This window comes from Brassica oleracea, chromosome C7 (assembly GCF_000695525.1).
Source record: "Brassica oleracea var. oleracea cultivar TO1000 chromosome C7, BOL, whole genome shotgun sequence".
In the NCBI taxonomy this organism is placed as follows: Eukaryota; Viridiplantae; Streptophyta; class Magnoliopsida; order Brassicales; family Brassicaceae; genus Brassica; species Brassica oleracea.
This window is the reverse complement of record NC_027754.1, coordinates 17,319,967-17,336,563: the sequence shown is the minus strand read 5'-3', so window position 1 is coordinate 17,336,563 and position 16,597 is coordinate 17,319,967. Positions and strand designations below refer to the sequence as shown.

Below are 16,597 nucleotides of genomic sequence, written 5' to 3'. Positions count from 1 at the left end.
ATTCTCGGAATGCCCCATTGATATTTTTTGATAGTATGGTGCATTGATAGAATCTTATAGGTATTGCATGTGAATTTTTCTTTGGTCTGGTTTTAGATCAAAACACATTCAGTAATTTCTAAAAATTACCTAGTCTATATTACATACAACCAACCTCTCCAAAAATATTATGTACTAAGTCCGAAAAGTCTACTGATTGAATTATAGCCATGTACAACTTTTAATCCAAGTTATGTTTGGGAAAACATAAATTATTGTACGCTGAATAAACAAACTACAAAAATGAAAAAAAAAAAATAGTTTGAAAAACTAATCAATAAACTTTTAGACTCGTCAAAATCAAACCCTTATTGTAGTAAATTTCTTACAGGAACCATCAAACTGGTTGTTTTGTCTTGTCTCCAAAGGATGGTAAAGACTAAAAAATGGTCGCACAGATTTCTGAATATCATATTCAGCCTTCATTATTTGGCTAAAGTCAACTAAGAGAACATCCTCAGAAAGGGCCAATACTGTGACCTTCAACCATGCATCTAATATGCTTAGCAATCGGGTGTTTGGTCTAGTGGTATGATTCTCGCTTTGGGTGCGAGAGGTCCCGATTTCAATTCTCGGAATGCCCCATTGATATTTTTTGATAGTATGTTGCATTGATAAAAGCTTATAGGTATTGCATCTGAATTTTTCTTTGTTCTGGTTTTGGAACAAAAAAGATTTAGTAATATCTAAGAATTACCTAGTCTATCTTATACAATAAAGGATAGTTGTCTCTCTCCTCCTTCCTCCACATCATTGTTTTAGTATGGGCAAAATTGGACACGTGGCAGGTGATTTTTTTTGGTTCACTCTTTCTTTTTTTACGTTTTGAGTGTTGGGCCTCTTATTTTGTCTTTTGTTATTATAGTTTTCTGGATTTTGGGCTTTTACAAGACGTTTTTGTTCAGACCAATCACGTGTAGGGTTTCAATATCTTCTTAACTTTAACATTCATAGCTCAGCAAGTCAGCATCCTTGCTAAGCCGTCGATCAACTCACTATAACGTATCTAATTTGCATTAAAACTTACTTTAATCCGAGTTTTAACGTGATTACCCCCACCTCCTACTCTCAAAACATTCAATTGGACTCATCGTCTCCCAATTAAACCGACGGGGGCTCCGACTATAAATCTCCTAGCGATGACAGCACAACTTCACCAAATCGAGAAGAACGAGGACCAGTCTCCAAGGTCTTCCGATCCGTTCACCCTCTCGATCACTCTCTAACTTTCGTTATCATCTCCTTGCTACTTTCGATTTCAAAATTTTAGTGTTTTTTCTTTGTTTTTTATGTGGGATAGTGTTGGAGATCAAGAGATCAAAGGATTGATCTTTTGATTTTAACACGATTATAATTTTATGTGCAGGAAGATGACAGGCTTAAGAGTATGTGATCAGTGATGCTACTGCGATTGTCCAGACAAGTTTATAGCATCGTATAATATCGTGGACGGTACTGTATACCAGGCTCCACAGCGTTGTAGTGTCTTTGCAGCTCGAGTTGTATGTTTCTTCATCTTTTCTATTTACGTTCATGTGTTGCTTAGAGGGCTGAGACGCAAACAGTTTTTTTTTGTTGCTGCTAAAGTGTTTTTTTTTTGTTTTCTTCTCTTTCTCCTTTAAGGTTGGCTGTTTATAATATTTAGAAGGCTTTCTCTGCAGGTGCATTAAAGTAGGAGACCATTAGGCAGGGTAAGATTCTGTTTTCTTCAATAAGTTGGTTCTGTCTCAGTTTCATGTGATGTAAATATTTTTGCTACTAATAGTTAGTTTCAAAGTTTGTTGCGAGCTTGACTAGCTATGTCCATAAGACTGGACTGAGAAGTATATGTTTTTTTTTGTATGAACTGCATGTAGATGCAAATGTAAAAATTCTTTTAAATTAACTTAGGAAGCTCATAGCTGAACATATTTAATTTATCAAGTACTTTAGTATCTGTTGTTCTTTGTTGTGATTAACTTCATCGATCTTATGATATGATCTATGGTTTTCAGTTGATGCCAAAAACCAGAATGAGCCTTCTGAGACAAAGCCCCCAATAATACACAATCTTTCACACCACTTCTCTTTCGGTAAGTATCTCCAATATAAATTATTTTTTTTCCTCAGTTGGGTTTTGTGGGATTGCTCTGTGACAGAGGAATTGAATTTGATGTTCTTAGATTCATCAAAAGATGTCTTCATAGAAAACATGAAGCAACACACCTTATATAAGAAAAAAACGGAATTGAACAGTATATATGTCGAAGAAGTCAAGACTTCTTTGAGCAACGCGTTTCTTCAGGCCGATCTTGCTTTAGCAAAGGACTGCAACAAAGGCTCTTTTCTCAGGTTTTTCTTCTGGTACCTGGTACCTCGGCTCTTGCTGCCCTTATTTTTGGAAGGTATTTTTGTTAGCTTCGACCAAACTCGTCTTCAGAATCACTAAGATTTGATCTTAAGTGTAGGTTTGTGTGCTCATGATTGTTGTTCTGTTTCTGAACCAGACACTTAATGGTTGCAAATGCAGGAGATGGCAGAGCTGTTCTCCGTAGGAATGGTGAAGCCATAGACATGTCTCAAGACCACAAACCAATCTACTTACCGTAAGGAAGAAAGTCGAAGGAAGTGGCGGCTTTGACGACGCCAATTACTTAAATGGCATAGCGATTAGGACATGAAATTACCACGAGGGTCACGATCTCCACTCATAGCAGAGTCAGGAGATCAAAAGGATACATTTAACAGAGGAAGACAAGTTTCTGATAATGGGATGCGATAATTCAAAAGGTTTTTGTATCGTTAGGTGTGAATTACGTCGTCACCATGACCCGACAAAGCTTGCTTTGAGGTCTTTATGGCTAGATAAGTTTGCTAACCTAACATTGGTTGTTTAATTCTTGTCAGCTGATGACATGGCGATGGTCGCTCCTCTGGTGGAGGATCAAGTTTGACGGCATAAGCTTCTCAGAGATTGAGGGCCTTATTTGACGGTTGAATGAAAAGATAGTAACATTCCCTTTTGTGTTCTTGGCTGAGCTTTTTCTTTCTGTTGTATATTTGGTGTCTGTATGTAACTTCGAGTGTCTTCGTGCCCCAGTTTTGTGTAAGCGGTTATGTGTTCGTGCATATAGAGTATGGATTTGACCATCCCACAAGGCCCGAGGAATAGGAAGGCCTGGCCCGAGTTAGGAGGAACGACGGCTCGATCGGTCGGCTCGAGAGTCAGGTCTCTCGGCTTGACTCTCGAGTACTTTTAGTCGATCATCATCGACTGAAGTACGTTCGGCTCAGCATAAAAAAAAAGCCGCATCCACATAAATTGCTATATCAGTTGAATGTCAAATTAATCAACAATACCATCAAAAAAAATGTTCATATTTAAATAACAACAAAAAAGTTTAAAGCAAATAAGAAAACAACTACAATTATTAATACATCAGTAACCCGCCATCTAACAAAAGTTCTATATAAGATCTTCAATAAAGAGAAAGATTCACAAGAAAATATATTTCTCCACTATATTCAAAAACAAAAGAAAAAACAAATAAAATGGTATCATATACTTTTAGTCAACAATTATAACAAACCCTGCCGTCCACTTCAAAAACCTTAGCCTATGATATTTTGCAGCAGAACTACTTAGGATGATGAATCAACACATTCAGTTAATGAATCAATGTTTGGATAATGACAAATCAGAGGGTCATTACATTGAGGGGTTAAATCATTATTTCTCCACCATAAACCTATCAAATGACTCAACCATCTTTGTCAATCCGTATATGGGAACTATGACCATGGTATGTATCTTTATGGTATATTAATGTTGTGTAGAGACAATTGTGAAGATGTAAAGAATTTTTGAATAAGCTATCTTGGAAAATAGTCAATTCAAGTCCGATCAATGTTGGAACATGATTAAGAATTCACTTACTAGATTCCAAATCACTTTGAAAACAAAGTATTTAACCAATACGACCCCAATGAAGCCTCCAACAAATTGCCACATCTTTGACATAAACAATGTATGCAAAAATTGTTACTATTTTAAGAGGATGAAATAATTTATTATCTTCCTTAAAACAAGATAATCATAAAAAACAAAAGCATTTACATTTTTCCTTCTGGAAGTTCAACTTTAATTCATGTTTAAATGTCAACTGAATTTATTTTATTACGACTATCAGCTTTTTATTATACTTTTATTGATCAGTCATAACCAGTTATGCTATTCCATATTGTCCTAAGCAATTTTAAAACAAAATAATACACTACGGCCGCTTACCACTATCAAATGAATTAGAAAATATCATTATCTTTTAATATACACTCATCTTCATATTTTTGAACATATTTTCTTTACTAATACCACAAAATAAACTATAAATTTATTTAATAATAAAACATGCGAACCTGGCGCGTAGCGCCAGAAGACCACTAGTATTACATATAACCAATCTCTCCAAAAAAATTATTCCCTTTGTTTCATATTAAGTATCACTTAATATTTGTGCACACAGATTAAGAAAACATTTAATTTTGCATATCAATAGTATTAAAAGGGAATAAGTCCTAAAAAATCAACTTAAACAAGTTATTGAACCATTTCATTCGACTTAACTATTTTTCGGTCTTACCTTATATTTCTCTAACTATATAAATAGTTTAAAATATTTAAATGAACTCATTTATTATTCTCCCACAATCTATTACATAATTATTATAACAATAAATCCCCATGAATATAGAACAAATTATTCAAACATGTTTACACATGACGTGATTATTACCACATATAGTTCCATTAATAGTATAAAAGTTTCATTGATTTAGTTATGTTTAATATAGGTTGTAGGAGAATCCTAACATTTTTTTTTTCATTTTTATGTGAATTAGAAACTAAAAGTCTTAATGTCAACTATTCAACTATGAAACATTAATTTAATTAATTACATGCAATCAATTATTTAGATTTGAATTTACATTCTTATATATGAACTAAATGATTAATTTTATCATAAAAAATATCAAATGGGTCTAAACGGGTTTGGGATTTAAATGGAATTATTAAAAAAATAAGATTGGTTTAAATATAATATGTTTATTTACTTTACAAAGTCTAACAATGCATATTATACGTTTTAATGAATTTTCACAAATGTAAAATATCTTGCGCTTTAAATCGGGTAGTTTAGGTTGTTTGGAAAAAAAAATATAGGATAAATAATTAACTATTAATTATTTGAATAAAAAATATTCGAGTCATTAATTTGTTTTGAAAAATTTGGTTTATAAATAGTATTTTTAGGATATTTGATTATTTAAAAATTAAATATAATTAATATTTGTAGGTATATAATATGTATTTTAATAATTAAAGTACTGATTTGGTTCTCAGTTCGGTTTCTATTTTTTGGTTCCAAAGATATAAGATATGCTCGGTTAATTATGAAATTAAGCTTAATTTTGATTTTTTTTTTCCAGTTTGGTACGGTTTAGTGCACCCGGATAAATGTACCCAAACCTATACATTATCTAAGAAGAATTTATTTAATTTCAAAAATAAACCCGCTCTTTCTAAGCGCGGGTCAAAATCTAGTTTTCTTTAAAAAAATATCATTACTCATACACATAAACATATTTAAGCCAATAGAAAAATAAACATAAAATAAAGTTAATAAAGTTTGTATGGAAATGCTAAAACGACACTTATTTTGCAATAAAAAATTTTCTCTACAACGACACTTAATATGATTTGGAGGGAGTATGTACTAAGTACGAAAACTCAACTGACTGAACTATAGCCACGTACAACTTTAAATCCTTGTTATGTTTGGGAAAACATAAAATATTGTACACTGAGCAAACGAGATTCAAAAATGAAAAAAAAAAAAGTTTGAAAAACTAACCGTTAAACTTTTAGACTCGTCAAAACCAAACCTTTATTTTAGTATATTTCTTACCGGAACCATCAAACTGGTTGTTTTCTCATGTCTCCAAAGGCGGGTAAAGGCTAAAAACTGTTCGCACAGATTTCTGAATATCATATTCAGCCTTCATTATTTGGCTAAAGTCAACTAAGAGAACATGCTCACAAAGGGCCAATACTGTGACCTTCAATCATGCATCTAATATGCCAAGAAATTGGGCATTTGGTCTTGTTGTATGATTCTCGCTTTGGGTGCGAGAGGGTCCGAGTTCGATTTTCGGAATGCCCCATTGATATTTTTTGATAGTATGGTGCATTGATGGAATATTATAGGTACTGCATGCAAATTTTTCTTTGGTATGGTTTTGAAACAAATCAGATTCGGTAATTTCTAGCAATTACCTAGTCTATATTACATACAACCAACCTCTCCAGAAAAATTATGCACTAAGTCTGAAAAGTCAACTGATTGATCTATAGCCATTTACAAATTTTAATCGTAGTTATGTTTGGGAAAACATAAAATATTGTACTTTGAGTAAACGAGCTTCAAAAATGAAAAAAAAAATAAATAGTTTGAAAAACTAACCGTTAAACTTTTAGAATCGTCAAAACCAAACTCTTATTGTAGCAAATTTCTTACAGGAACCACCAAACTGGTTGTTTTCTCTTGTCTCCAAAGGCTGGTAAAGATTAAAAAACTGGTCGCACAGAATTCTGAATATCATATTCAGCCTAGGCCTGGGCGTTCGGGTTTTCGGGTCGGGTTCGGGCCGGTTCTTTTCGGGTCCTAAATACCCAATAGGTACTTAGAAATTTTCGGTTCGGGTTCGGGTCGGTTCTTCTCGGGTCCGGATCGGTTCGGGTCTATAATTAAAATACCCATAAAATACCCGTAATTTTTCGGGTCCATATCGGGTCCGGGTCGGGTTCGGATATTTAGGATCTGAAAAGGACATGATATACCCAATTCCATCAACTTTAGTTGAATATTTGTCATATATATCTAAAATTTTACAAAACAGCTTAAATGAAACTATTAATAATTAAAATAAAACATTTTAAAACTCTAAATTTTACATTTTAAAGCTTTATATTACTTAAAAATGTTAAAAATAATAACAAATGTTGTTCACAAAAGATATTTCAACTAAATTATAAAATAATATATATAAAATAGAACACAAAAACATCATAGTTTTAGATAACGGTTCCGGGTCGGGTATTTTTTGGTCGGTTCCCGTTCGGGTCTTCGGGTACAGGTTAAAATGCCCGGGCCTATTTCAGCCTTCATTATTTGACTAATGTCAACTACGAGAACATGCTCACAAAGGGCCAATACTGTGACCTTCAACCATGCATCTAATATGCTTAGCAATGGGGCATTTGGTCTAGTTGTATCTCTGGGTGTGAGAGGTCCCGAGTTCAATTTTCGGAATGCCTCATTGATATTTTTTTATAGTATGTTGCATTGATAGAAGCCTATAGGTATTGCATGTGAATTTTTCTTTGGTCCAGTTTAAGAACAAATAACATTCAGTAATTTTTAAAAATTACCTAGTCTATATTACATACATCCAACTTCTCCAAAAAAATTATGTACTAAGTCCAAAAAGTCAACTGATTGAACTATAGCCATGTACAACTTTTAATCCTAGTTATGTTTGAGAAAACATAAAATATTGTACACTGAGTAAACTATCTTCAAAAATGAAAAAAAAAATATTTGAAAAACTAACCGTTAAACATTTAGACTCGTCAAAAGCAAACTCCTATTGTAGTAAATTTCTTATAGGAACCATCAAACTGGTTGTTTTCTCTTGTCTCCAAAGGCTGGCAAAGACTAAAAAATGGTCGCACAGATTTCTGAATATCATATTCAGCCTTCATTATTTGGCTAAATTCAACTAAGAGAACATGCTCACAAAGGGGCAATACTGTGACCTTCAACCATGCACCTAATATGCTTAGCAATCGGGCATTTGGTCTAGTGGTATGATTCTCGCTTTGGGTGCGAGAGGTACCGAGTTCGATTCTCGGAATGCCCCATTGATATTATTTGATAGGATGGTGAATTGATAGAAGCTTATAGGTATTGCATGTGAATTTTTCTTTGTTCTGGTTTTGGAAAAAAATCAGATTGAGGAATTTCTAAGAATTACCTAGTCTATATTACATACAACAAACCTCTCCAAAAGAATTATGTACTAAGTCTGAAATGTCAACTGATTGAACTATAGGCATGTACAAATTTTAATCCTAGTTATGTTTGGGAAAACATAAAATATTGCACACTGAGTAAACGATCTTCAAAAATGAAAAAAAAAAATTAATAGTTTGAAAAACTAATCGTTAAACTTTTAGACTCCTCAAAAACAAACCCTTATTGTAGTAAAATTGTTATAGAAACCATCAAACTGGTAGTTTTCTCTTGTCTCCAAAGGCTGGTAAAGACTAAAAAAATGGTCGCACAGATTTCTGAATATCATATTCAGCCTTCATTATTTGGCTAAAGTCAACTAAGAACATGCTCACAGAGGGCCAATACTGTGACCCTCAACCATGCATCTAATATGCTTAGCAATCGGGCATTTGGTCTAGTGGTATGATTCTCGCTTTGGGTGCAAGAGGTCCCGAGTTCGATTCTCGAAATGCCCCGTTGATATTTTTTGATAGTATGTTGCATTGATAGAAGCTTATAGGTATTGCATGCGCATGTGAATTTTTCATTGGTCTGGTTTTATAACAAATCACATTCAGTAATATCTAAAAATTACCTAAAAATTACATACAACTAACCTCTCCAAAACAATTATGTACTAAGTCCGAAAAGTCAACTGATTGAACTATAGCCATGTACAACTTTTAATCCTTGTTATGTTTGGGAAATAATATATTGTACACTGAGTAAACGGGCTTTAACAATGAAAAAATAGCTTGAAAAACGAAACGTTAAACTTTTAGACTCACCAAAAGCAAACCCTTTATTGTAGTAAATTTCTTCCAGGGAACCACCATCAAACTGGCAGTTTTCTCTTATCTTCCAAGGCTTGTAAAGATAAACAAAAATTAAAGCTAAGTTTTCTGAATATCATATTCAGCCTTTATTATTTGGATAAGTCAACTAAAAGAACATGCTCACAAAGTGCCAATACTGTGACCTTGAACCATGTATCTAATATTCTTAGAAATCGGGCATTTGGTCTAGCGGTATGATTCTCGCTTTGGGTGCGAGAGGTCCCGAGTTCGATTTTCAGAATGCCCCATTGATATTTTTTTTATAGTATTTTGAATTGATAGAAGCTTATAAGTATATTGCATGTGAAATTTTCTTTGGTGGGGTTTTGTAATGAATCACATTCTGTAATTTCTAAAAATTACCTTGTCTATATTACATACAACCGACCTCTCCAAAAAATTATGTACTAAGTCCGAAAAATCAACTGACTGAACTATAGCCATATACAACTTTTAATATAAAATATTGTACACTGATCTTCAAAAATGAATAAAAATTAGTTTGAAAAATTAACCGTTAAACTTTTACACTCATCAAAAGCAAACCATTATTGTAGTAAATTTCTTACATGAACCATCAAACTGGTTGTTTTCTCTTGTCTCCAAAAGCTGGTAAAGACTAAAAAAACTGGTTGTGCAGATTTCTTAATATCATATTCAACCTTCATGATTTGGCTAAACTCAACTAAGAGAACATGCACACAAAGGGCCAATACAGTGACCTTCAACCATGCATCTAATATGCTTAGCAATCGGGCATTTGGTCTAGTGGTATGATTCTCGCTTTGGGTGCGAGAGGTCTCGAGTTTAATTCTCGGAATGCCCCATTGATATTTTTAAATATTATGGTGCATTGATATAAGCTTATAAGTATTGTGTGTGAATTTTTCTTTGGTCTGGTTTTGTAACAAATCACCTTCAGTAATTTCTAAAAATTACCTAGTCTATATTACATACAACCCTCTCCAATGATTTATGTAATAGGTCTGAAAAGTAAACTGATTGAACTAAAGCCATATGCAACTTTTTATCATAGTTTTGTTTGGGAAAACAGAAAATACTGCACAATTGATATCTAGGGATTTTGATGAGTTTTAAATTCATAATTGAGCTTATTATGATAATTTTGTATTGCATTTAGGTGTCTACATTGCGTATATTTGTTCATTTATGTGCGTTAGGGTATGAAGTGCACAATTGGAATGGTTGGGGTCAATCTGATAAGATATTTTGTAAATCAGAAACTATTGGGCAAGGAATGGAAGAAGACACGAATTCAGGGACTAGGGTTGCAAATTCAGAATGCAAATTCAGAATTCACCGGGCTGGATGATTGAAACTTTGAGGTTGATTCGGGACAGAACTTAGGTTCACCCCCTAGGCTGAACCTTTAAATTCACTCCACTCTTTAGCACCAATCAAATTTCCACATAGATTATTAATTAAAAAACATTAAATTAAATAAAAAATAGCTACAAAAAATAAAAATTTTAATTTTAATGACGCTAACGCTTCCACGTAAACCCTAAACCCTAAATCTTAAATTTAAAACCCCATACCATAAATTCTAAACCCAAATCCAAACCCCTAAACCCAAACCCTATACCCTATACCCTAAACCCTAATCATAGACCCTAAACCCAAATTATATACCATAAACCCAAAAACTAGACTATAAACCTAAACTCTATACCCTAAACTCTATACCCTAAACTCAAGTCCTAGACCCTAAACCCAAACCTTAAACCCAAATTATATACCCTAAACCCAAAACTTTAACCATAAGTTCAAACGGTAAATCTTAAACCCAAACCGTAAATCTTAAACCCAAACCCAAAACCTATACCCTAAATCCAAATCCTAGACCTAAAGCCCAAACGGTAAACCCTAAACCTAAACCCCAAACTTAGATGCTATAGGGTTTGGGTTAAGGTTTAGGTTTAGGGTTTACCGTTTGGGCTTTAGGTCTAGGATTTGGATTTAGGGTCAAGGATTAGGGTTTAGGGTATAGGGTTTGGGTTAAGGTTTAGGTTTAGGGTTTACCGTTTGGGCTTTAGGTCTAGGATTTGGATTTAGGGTCAAGGATTAGGGTTTAGGGTATAGGGTTTGGGTTTAGAGTCTAGGATTAGGGTATAAGGATATAGGGTTTAGGTTTATGGTCTAGGATTAGGGTTTAGGGTTTAGGATTAGGGTTTAGGGTATAGGGTTTGGGTTTAGGGGTTTGGACTTGGGTTTAGAATTTAGGGTATAGGATTTTGAATTTAAGATTTAGGGTTTAGGGTTTATGTGGAAGCGTTAGCGTCGTTAAAATTAGTATTTTTTATTTTTTATAGCTAATTTTTGTTTCATTTAATATTTTTTAATTAATAATCAATGTGGAAATTTGATTGGTGCTAAAGGGTGGGGTGAATTTAAAGGTTCACCCTAGGGGGTGAACCTAAGTTCTGTCCGTTGATTCGAGGGGACCTTTCTGCACATTCAATAGGTTTGGGGTCAAAGAGTTAATATCCGAAAGGTAAAGGGCCAGATGGGCAAAATCTCTAAAATCCACCATTGTTGCTCACTTGCTCGAGCTTTCACTCCGATGGGCTGACGGCGACGACTAAGCTGAGCATGACGAAGAAGACGGAGCTGAGTGTAAGGAGGATCGAGCAACGGAGAGATACATCGGAGTTTGACGGTTGGTTCCGGAGCATCCATGGCGAACTCATGTCGAGGAAGAAGCTAGGTTGTGGCTGAGAATCGACAAGACGCGGGCGGAATCAATATATTGGCATGTAGAGATCGTGGGTTGGAGGCATGGTTTATAGCAAGACGAGGAGCCACATGGAAGCACAGTCGCAGAAGAAGGCGACTTGGTGGTGTCACGGTTCACATCGAGAAATCACGAAGAAGAAGAAGTCAAGCGGTTTGATGGCCGGCGAGGAGAGGCTCGAGTAGATAACATCACATCACATGACCTCTGACCTACAATGGCAGTGACGATGTGATGCTTGGAGACGGCTGGGGTCTCCAGATATCACACACCGGTTCTGTCTCTGTTCCAACTTACATTCGTCCCTTTTTTATTAATAAAGTTCTACGTGTTCCTTCTCTTGCAAAAAATCTTATCTCTGTTTTCAACTCTGTACAACTAACGATGTTTCTGTTACTTTTACACCAACCTATTACCAGGTGAGAAACCTGCAAACGGGGACTCTTCGACTGGAAGTAAGCCTAAAGATGGCACATACGAGTGGCCAACTCCGAGTTCATCACATCATTTATCTCTTGTGTCCGCTTGCACCATCAAAACAAGTCTCTCGGATGGGCATTCTCGCTTAGGTCACCCTGCTGTTCCTATTTTAAAACATATTGTTTCTGCTTTTCAATTACCAGTTTCATCAAATGCTTGATTAGACAAGCCTTGCAATGCTTGTTCTACCCATAAGATGTGTAAATAAGATGCATAAGTTACCTTTCTCTACTTCAACCTTGCAATCTAATCATCCTCTAGATATTGTTTTCTGTGATGTGTAGACTTTATCCAACAATTTCTATAGATGGTTTTAAATAATATGTTGTCTTTGTGGATCATTTCACAAGATACACGTAGATTTATCCATTGAAACAGATGTCCAAAGTTTTTAAAGTCTTTACAAAATTTCGGTCACTAGGTAAAAATCGATTTCAGTTTAAACTTAAGACCTTGTACTTTGACAATGGTGGTGAGTACATTGGCCTTTCAAATTTTCTAGCAACTCATGGGATTTCGCATCTCACAACTCCACCTCACACACTTGAGCACAATGGACTAGCTGAGCGACGCCACCGACATATAGTCAAAACTCGCTTAGCTCTATTGTCACATGCTTCAATGTGTCGGTCATATTGGACCTATGCATTTCCAGCTGCAGTATACTTAATTAACCGCATGCCCACACCAGTTCTTCATCTCATATCGCCATTTCAAAAGCTGTTTTCTCACAGTCCCAACTTTGAAAAATTAAAATTCTTTGGTTGCTTGTGTTTTCCTTGGCTCAAGCCCTATGCATCTAACAAACTTGATGCTCGCTCAACATCTTGTGTGTTCTTAGGCTACTCTATTATGCAGAGTGCTTACTTATGTCTTGATTATACTAACTCCAAGATATACACTTCTCGTCATGTGTTGTTTCACGAAACTGTATTTCCTTTTAGTGTTGCAAGAAATCTTACAACAAACGGGTCAGCACAATTTGAGGAGATGCCTACTATGCCATCCACAGTAACACCTACTCAAACATATCAACCATCAGTGCCAATAACACCACTCACTACAGTCCCACAAACTGCTAATCCATTGCCTGCAACATCTCCTGCACCAACGACATCAATGGCGACTGCTGCAGAAAATTCAGAAACACAACAACCTGCAGCACAACAGCCACCACCACGCATGAGTACCAGGAACTGAAATTCTGTTCAAAAGCTCAATCTTTACGCCACTGTCCAACAGCCAATAGAGACAATACCTACATCCTTTGCACAAACTATCAAAGATCCTCGGTGGAGAGCTGCAATGCAGGCTGAGAAAGAATCTTTATTTCGAAATAAACTTATACTCTGGTCAGACCTGAAATGGCTTCTAATATTGTTGGATGCATGTTGATCTTCACAATTAAAAGACTACCAAATGGAGCGGTGGACAGATTCAAAGCGCGTTTTGTAGCTAAGGGGTTTCATCAAAGGCCGGGCATCGATATCCCTGACACTTTCAGTCTGGTTGTGAAGCCTGCCACAATTACACAATTAGACAAGTTCTCAGTGTTGCTGTCTCCCGCAAGTGGCCCCTTAGACAATTGGATGGTAACAATGCCTTCTTGCAAGGCAAGCTTGAGGATGATATGTTCATGACTCAATCACTGGGCTTCCAAGATCCATCTTATCCCACAGCAGTATGCAAACTACAAAAAGCAATATTTGGGCTCAAGCAAGCTCCTAGGACATGGTACAATGAGCTCAAGATATTCCTCATCCAATCAGGCTTCAAAAACTCCTTAGCTGATGCATCTCTCTTCATCTACAATCACAACAACATCATCCTCTACATGCTCGTCTATGTTGATGACTTGATCATCAAATGAAGCAACACTGATCTCCTAAATAAATTCATTCAATCTCTCTCTCAACTCCTTTCTCTCTTAAAGACTTTGGTGCTCTATCTTATTTTTTGGACATGGAAGTTCAACGTAACTTACAAGGCCTTTACCTAACAAACTCGCTATATTGCACATCTTCTCCACAAGACAAATATTTCGGATGCTAAGCCAATGCCCACTCCGATATGCTCCTCAACGACGCTAACACTTCAGAGTGGTGAGCCTCAACCTTCAGGAACAGAGTACTGAGCCGTTATTGGAAGTCTCCAATATTTATCACTCACAAGACCTTACATCGCCTACTCTGTCAACAAACTCTTTCAGTTCATGCATCTTCCCGGCACTGAACATTGGACAGCTGCAAAGCGTATACTACGTAACTTGGCTGGCATTACTCACAAAGGTATCTTCTTCTCATCACGAAATACACCATCTCTCCACACCTTCACAGATGCTGACTGGTCTGAGAACAGAGATGACTACACTTCAACTGGAGCTTACATTGTCTACTTCGACAAACATCCTATAGCGTGGTCATCCAAGGAACAAACAGGAGTGGCTCGATCATCTACTGAAGCAAATACCGATCGATTGCTTCAACAACTGCTGAGGTATGCTGGACGTTATCCCTACTAAGTGAACTTCGGATCAAGCTGACCTCCACTACAACCTTTTACTCGGACAACAAAGGTGCTATCTACTTAAGTGCAAATCAAGTCTTCCACTCTAGGATGAAGCACTTAGCTCTAGATTATCGCTTCGTTCATCAGCAAGTACAGTCCGGCTTGGTTCGAATTGCCCATGTCTCATCAAATGATCAGCTAGCTAACATCATGACGAAGCCTCTCTCCCGCGCTCGCTTCAACAATATTACTATCAAGATTGGACTCACCAATGGTGCTCCGTCTTGGGGACATGTTAGAATATTCCCTCAATCCCCTTAACTGATACAATATTTACTCCTTTGTAAATGCACAATATATTATTTCCTTATGCTCTTATTACGCTCATGTATATAAGTGTATTACCATCTATCAATAAGATCATCTTCCATATTCAATAAAAAGCACTGGAATCTAAGTCCTGGCAGAGTACAAGAAAGAGTAAAGGTTGATGAGAGAGAAACAAATTTGCAAAGTTCACTCTCATCCAAATATGAGTTGTCTTTGGTAGATAATCTACCGTAGGCTGTTTAATCTACGCACTACACTGAATCAAATCTCACATATAATTTTGTTAGCAAGCTGAATAAACTAAAATACGAATTCAATTAGAACTGGTGACCCACCTTAGGAAAATTCAACCCAAGTAATGGAAGAGTTGGTACGATAAAATGGACTTTTTCCTAATATACAACCAGATCTGTGAAATCATTGTACTATTCTGATATATGTTAAGCAAAATAGAATCCTAAAAAATATATTCTGTGATCAAAAATTTCTAAGAAAGTTTATTTTAGTCCTCATGTTCGTGCATGGCTCATAAACATATGGATCGGTGGTTAAAATTGTGAGGATGTGAATCCTCAACAAAAATACCTTCGAAATGGTGTATAGCCCGTATATGTGGGTTAATATATAATATGTGGGTTAATATATAATGTGTAAATATGTATACAGATATAGATATATATATATATATATATATATCACTACTATATAAAGGGGCTAATTTTGGAATTTCTAAGAGGTGTCACATGGACTAAAATATTCTACACCAATCAATCTGTCAGGTCATTGTGAACTGGGCTTGGAATAAAAAAGTTAAGTTACCTTCCCAGCCTGTTAAACCATTTCGCAGCTCAATCCAGAGCAGGTCTTGATCATGGCCGGCTCAACACTGTTAAGGGCCCTAGGGCGAAAAAAAAAATTTTTACCCTCTAAAATTATACGTAGATAATGTTTAAAATGTTTTTAAAATTTAATCAATAATATTTTGTAATGAAAATAAAACTATATATATATATATCAAATAATTTGGGCCCTTTTCAATTTTATTATTATATTTATAATTTTTTTTATATAAAATATAGATTTTTAAAAAAATTGGAACCCCTTAATTAGTATTATACGGGGGGACACGGGCTTGGGCCCGGGGCGGTCGCACCGCTTGTCCCCCCCTAATAAGCCGGCCCTGGTCTTGATACGGGTCATGTTATATCGTCGTCTCGATCCAGTTTCTCTTAAAAAAAAATCACTCATCCTCCCTAACCCTAATCGTCGTATCGATTCTCTTCCTCTCCTCCAACTCCTCCCGCATAACGCCTCCGATGAGAGTGCTGATACTTCAATTTTCTCCCATAAATCCTCCATTCAAGATCCCCACGGACCCTCCACATTCCCCCTCCGGCTCAATGATATCTAGATCCCTATTTATACCCTTATCACTCTTCCCTCAGATCGTAAAATCCATACCCTTATCATGGCAAAAACATATTTGCCTTTGTTTGAATCAGCTCTAGGACGTCGTCAACGTTTATACGAGTGGGCTTGACATCGATCAAAGCAGT

The 16,597-nt window shown here is 35.8% G+C and overlaps 1 long non-coding RNA gene and 1 other non-coding gene across 3 annotated transcripts; both read left to right on the top strand.

Moving 5' to 3' along the window:
* The first annotated feature begins 1,035 nt into the window (after nucleotides 1-1,035).
* Nucleotides 1,036-2,787, top strand: LOC106304809. Of its 2 annotated transcripts, none has more exons than XR_001262839.1 (6): nucleotides 1,036-1,228; nucleotides 1,406-1,541; nucleotides 1,663-1,730; nucleotides 2,034-2,111; nucleotides 2,202-2,423; nucleotides 2,549-2,787. It is a non-coding gene; the product is annotated as an uncharacterized LOC106304809 (long non-coding RNA). The 2 variants fall into 2 exon arrangements; XR_001262840.1 differs by having other exon boundaries at nucleotides 2,526-2,787.
* A 5,139-nt stretch (nucleotides 2,788-7,926) lies between these two features.
* On the top strand, nucleotides 7,927-7,998 carry TRNAP-UGG. The gene has a single exon. It is a non-coding gene; the product is annotated as a tRNA-Pro (tRNA).
* The last annotated feature ends 8,599 nt before the right edge of the window (nucleotides 7,999-16,597 follow it).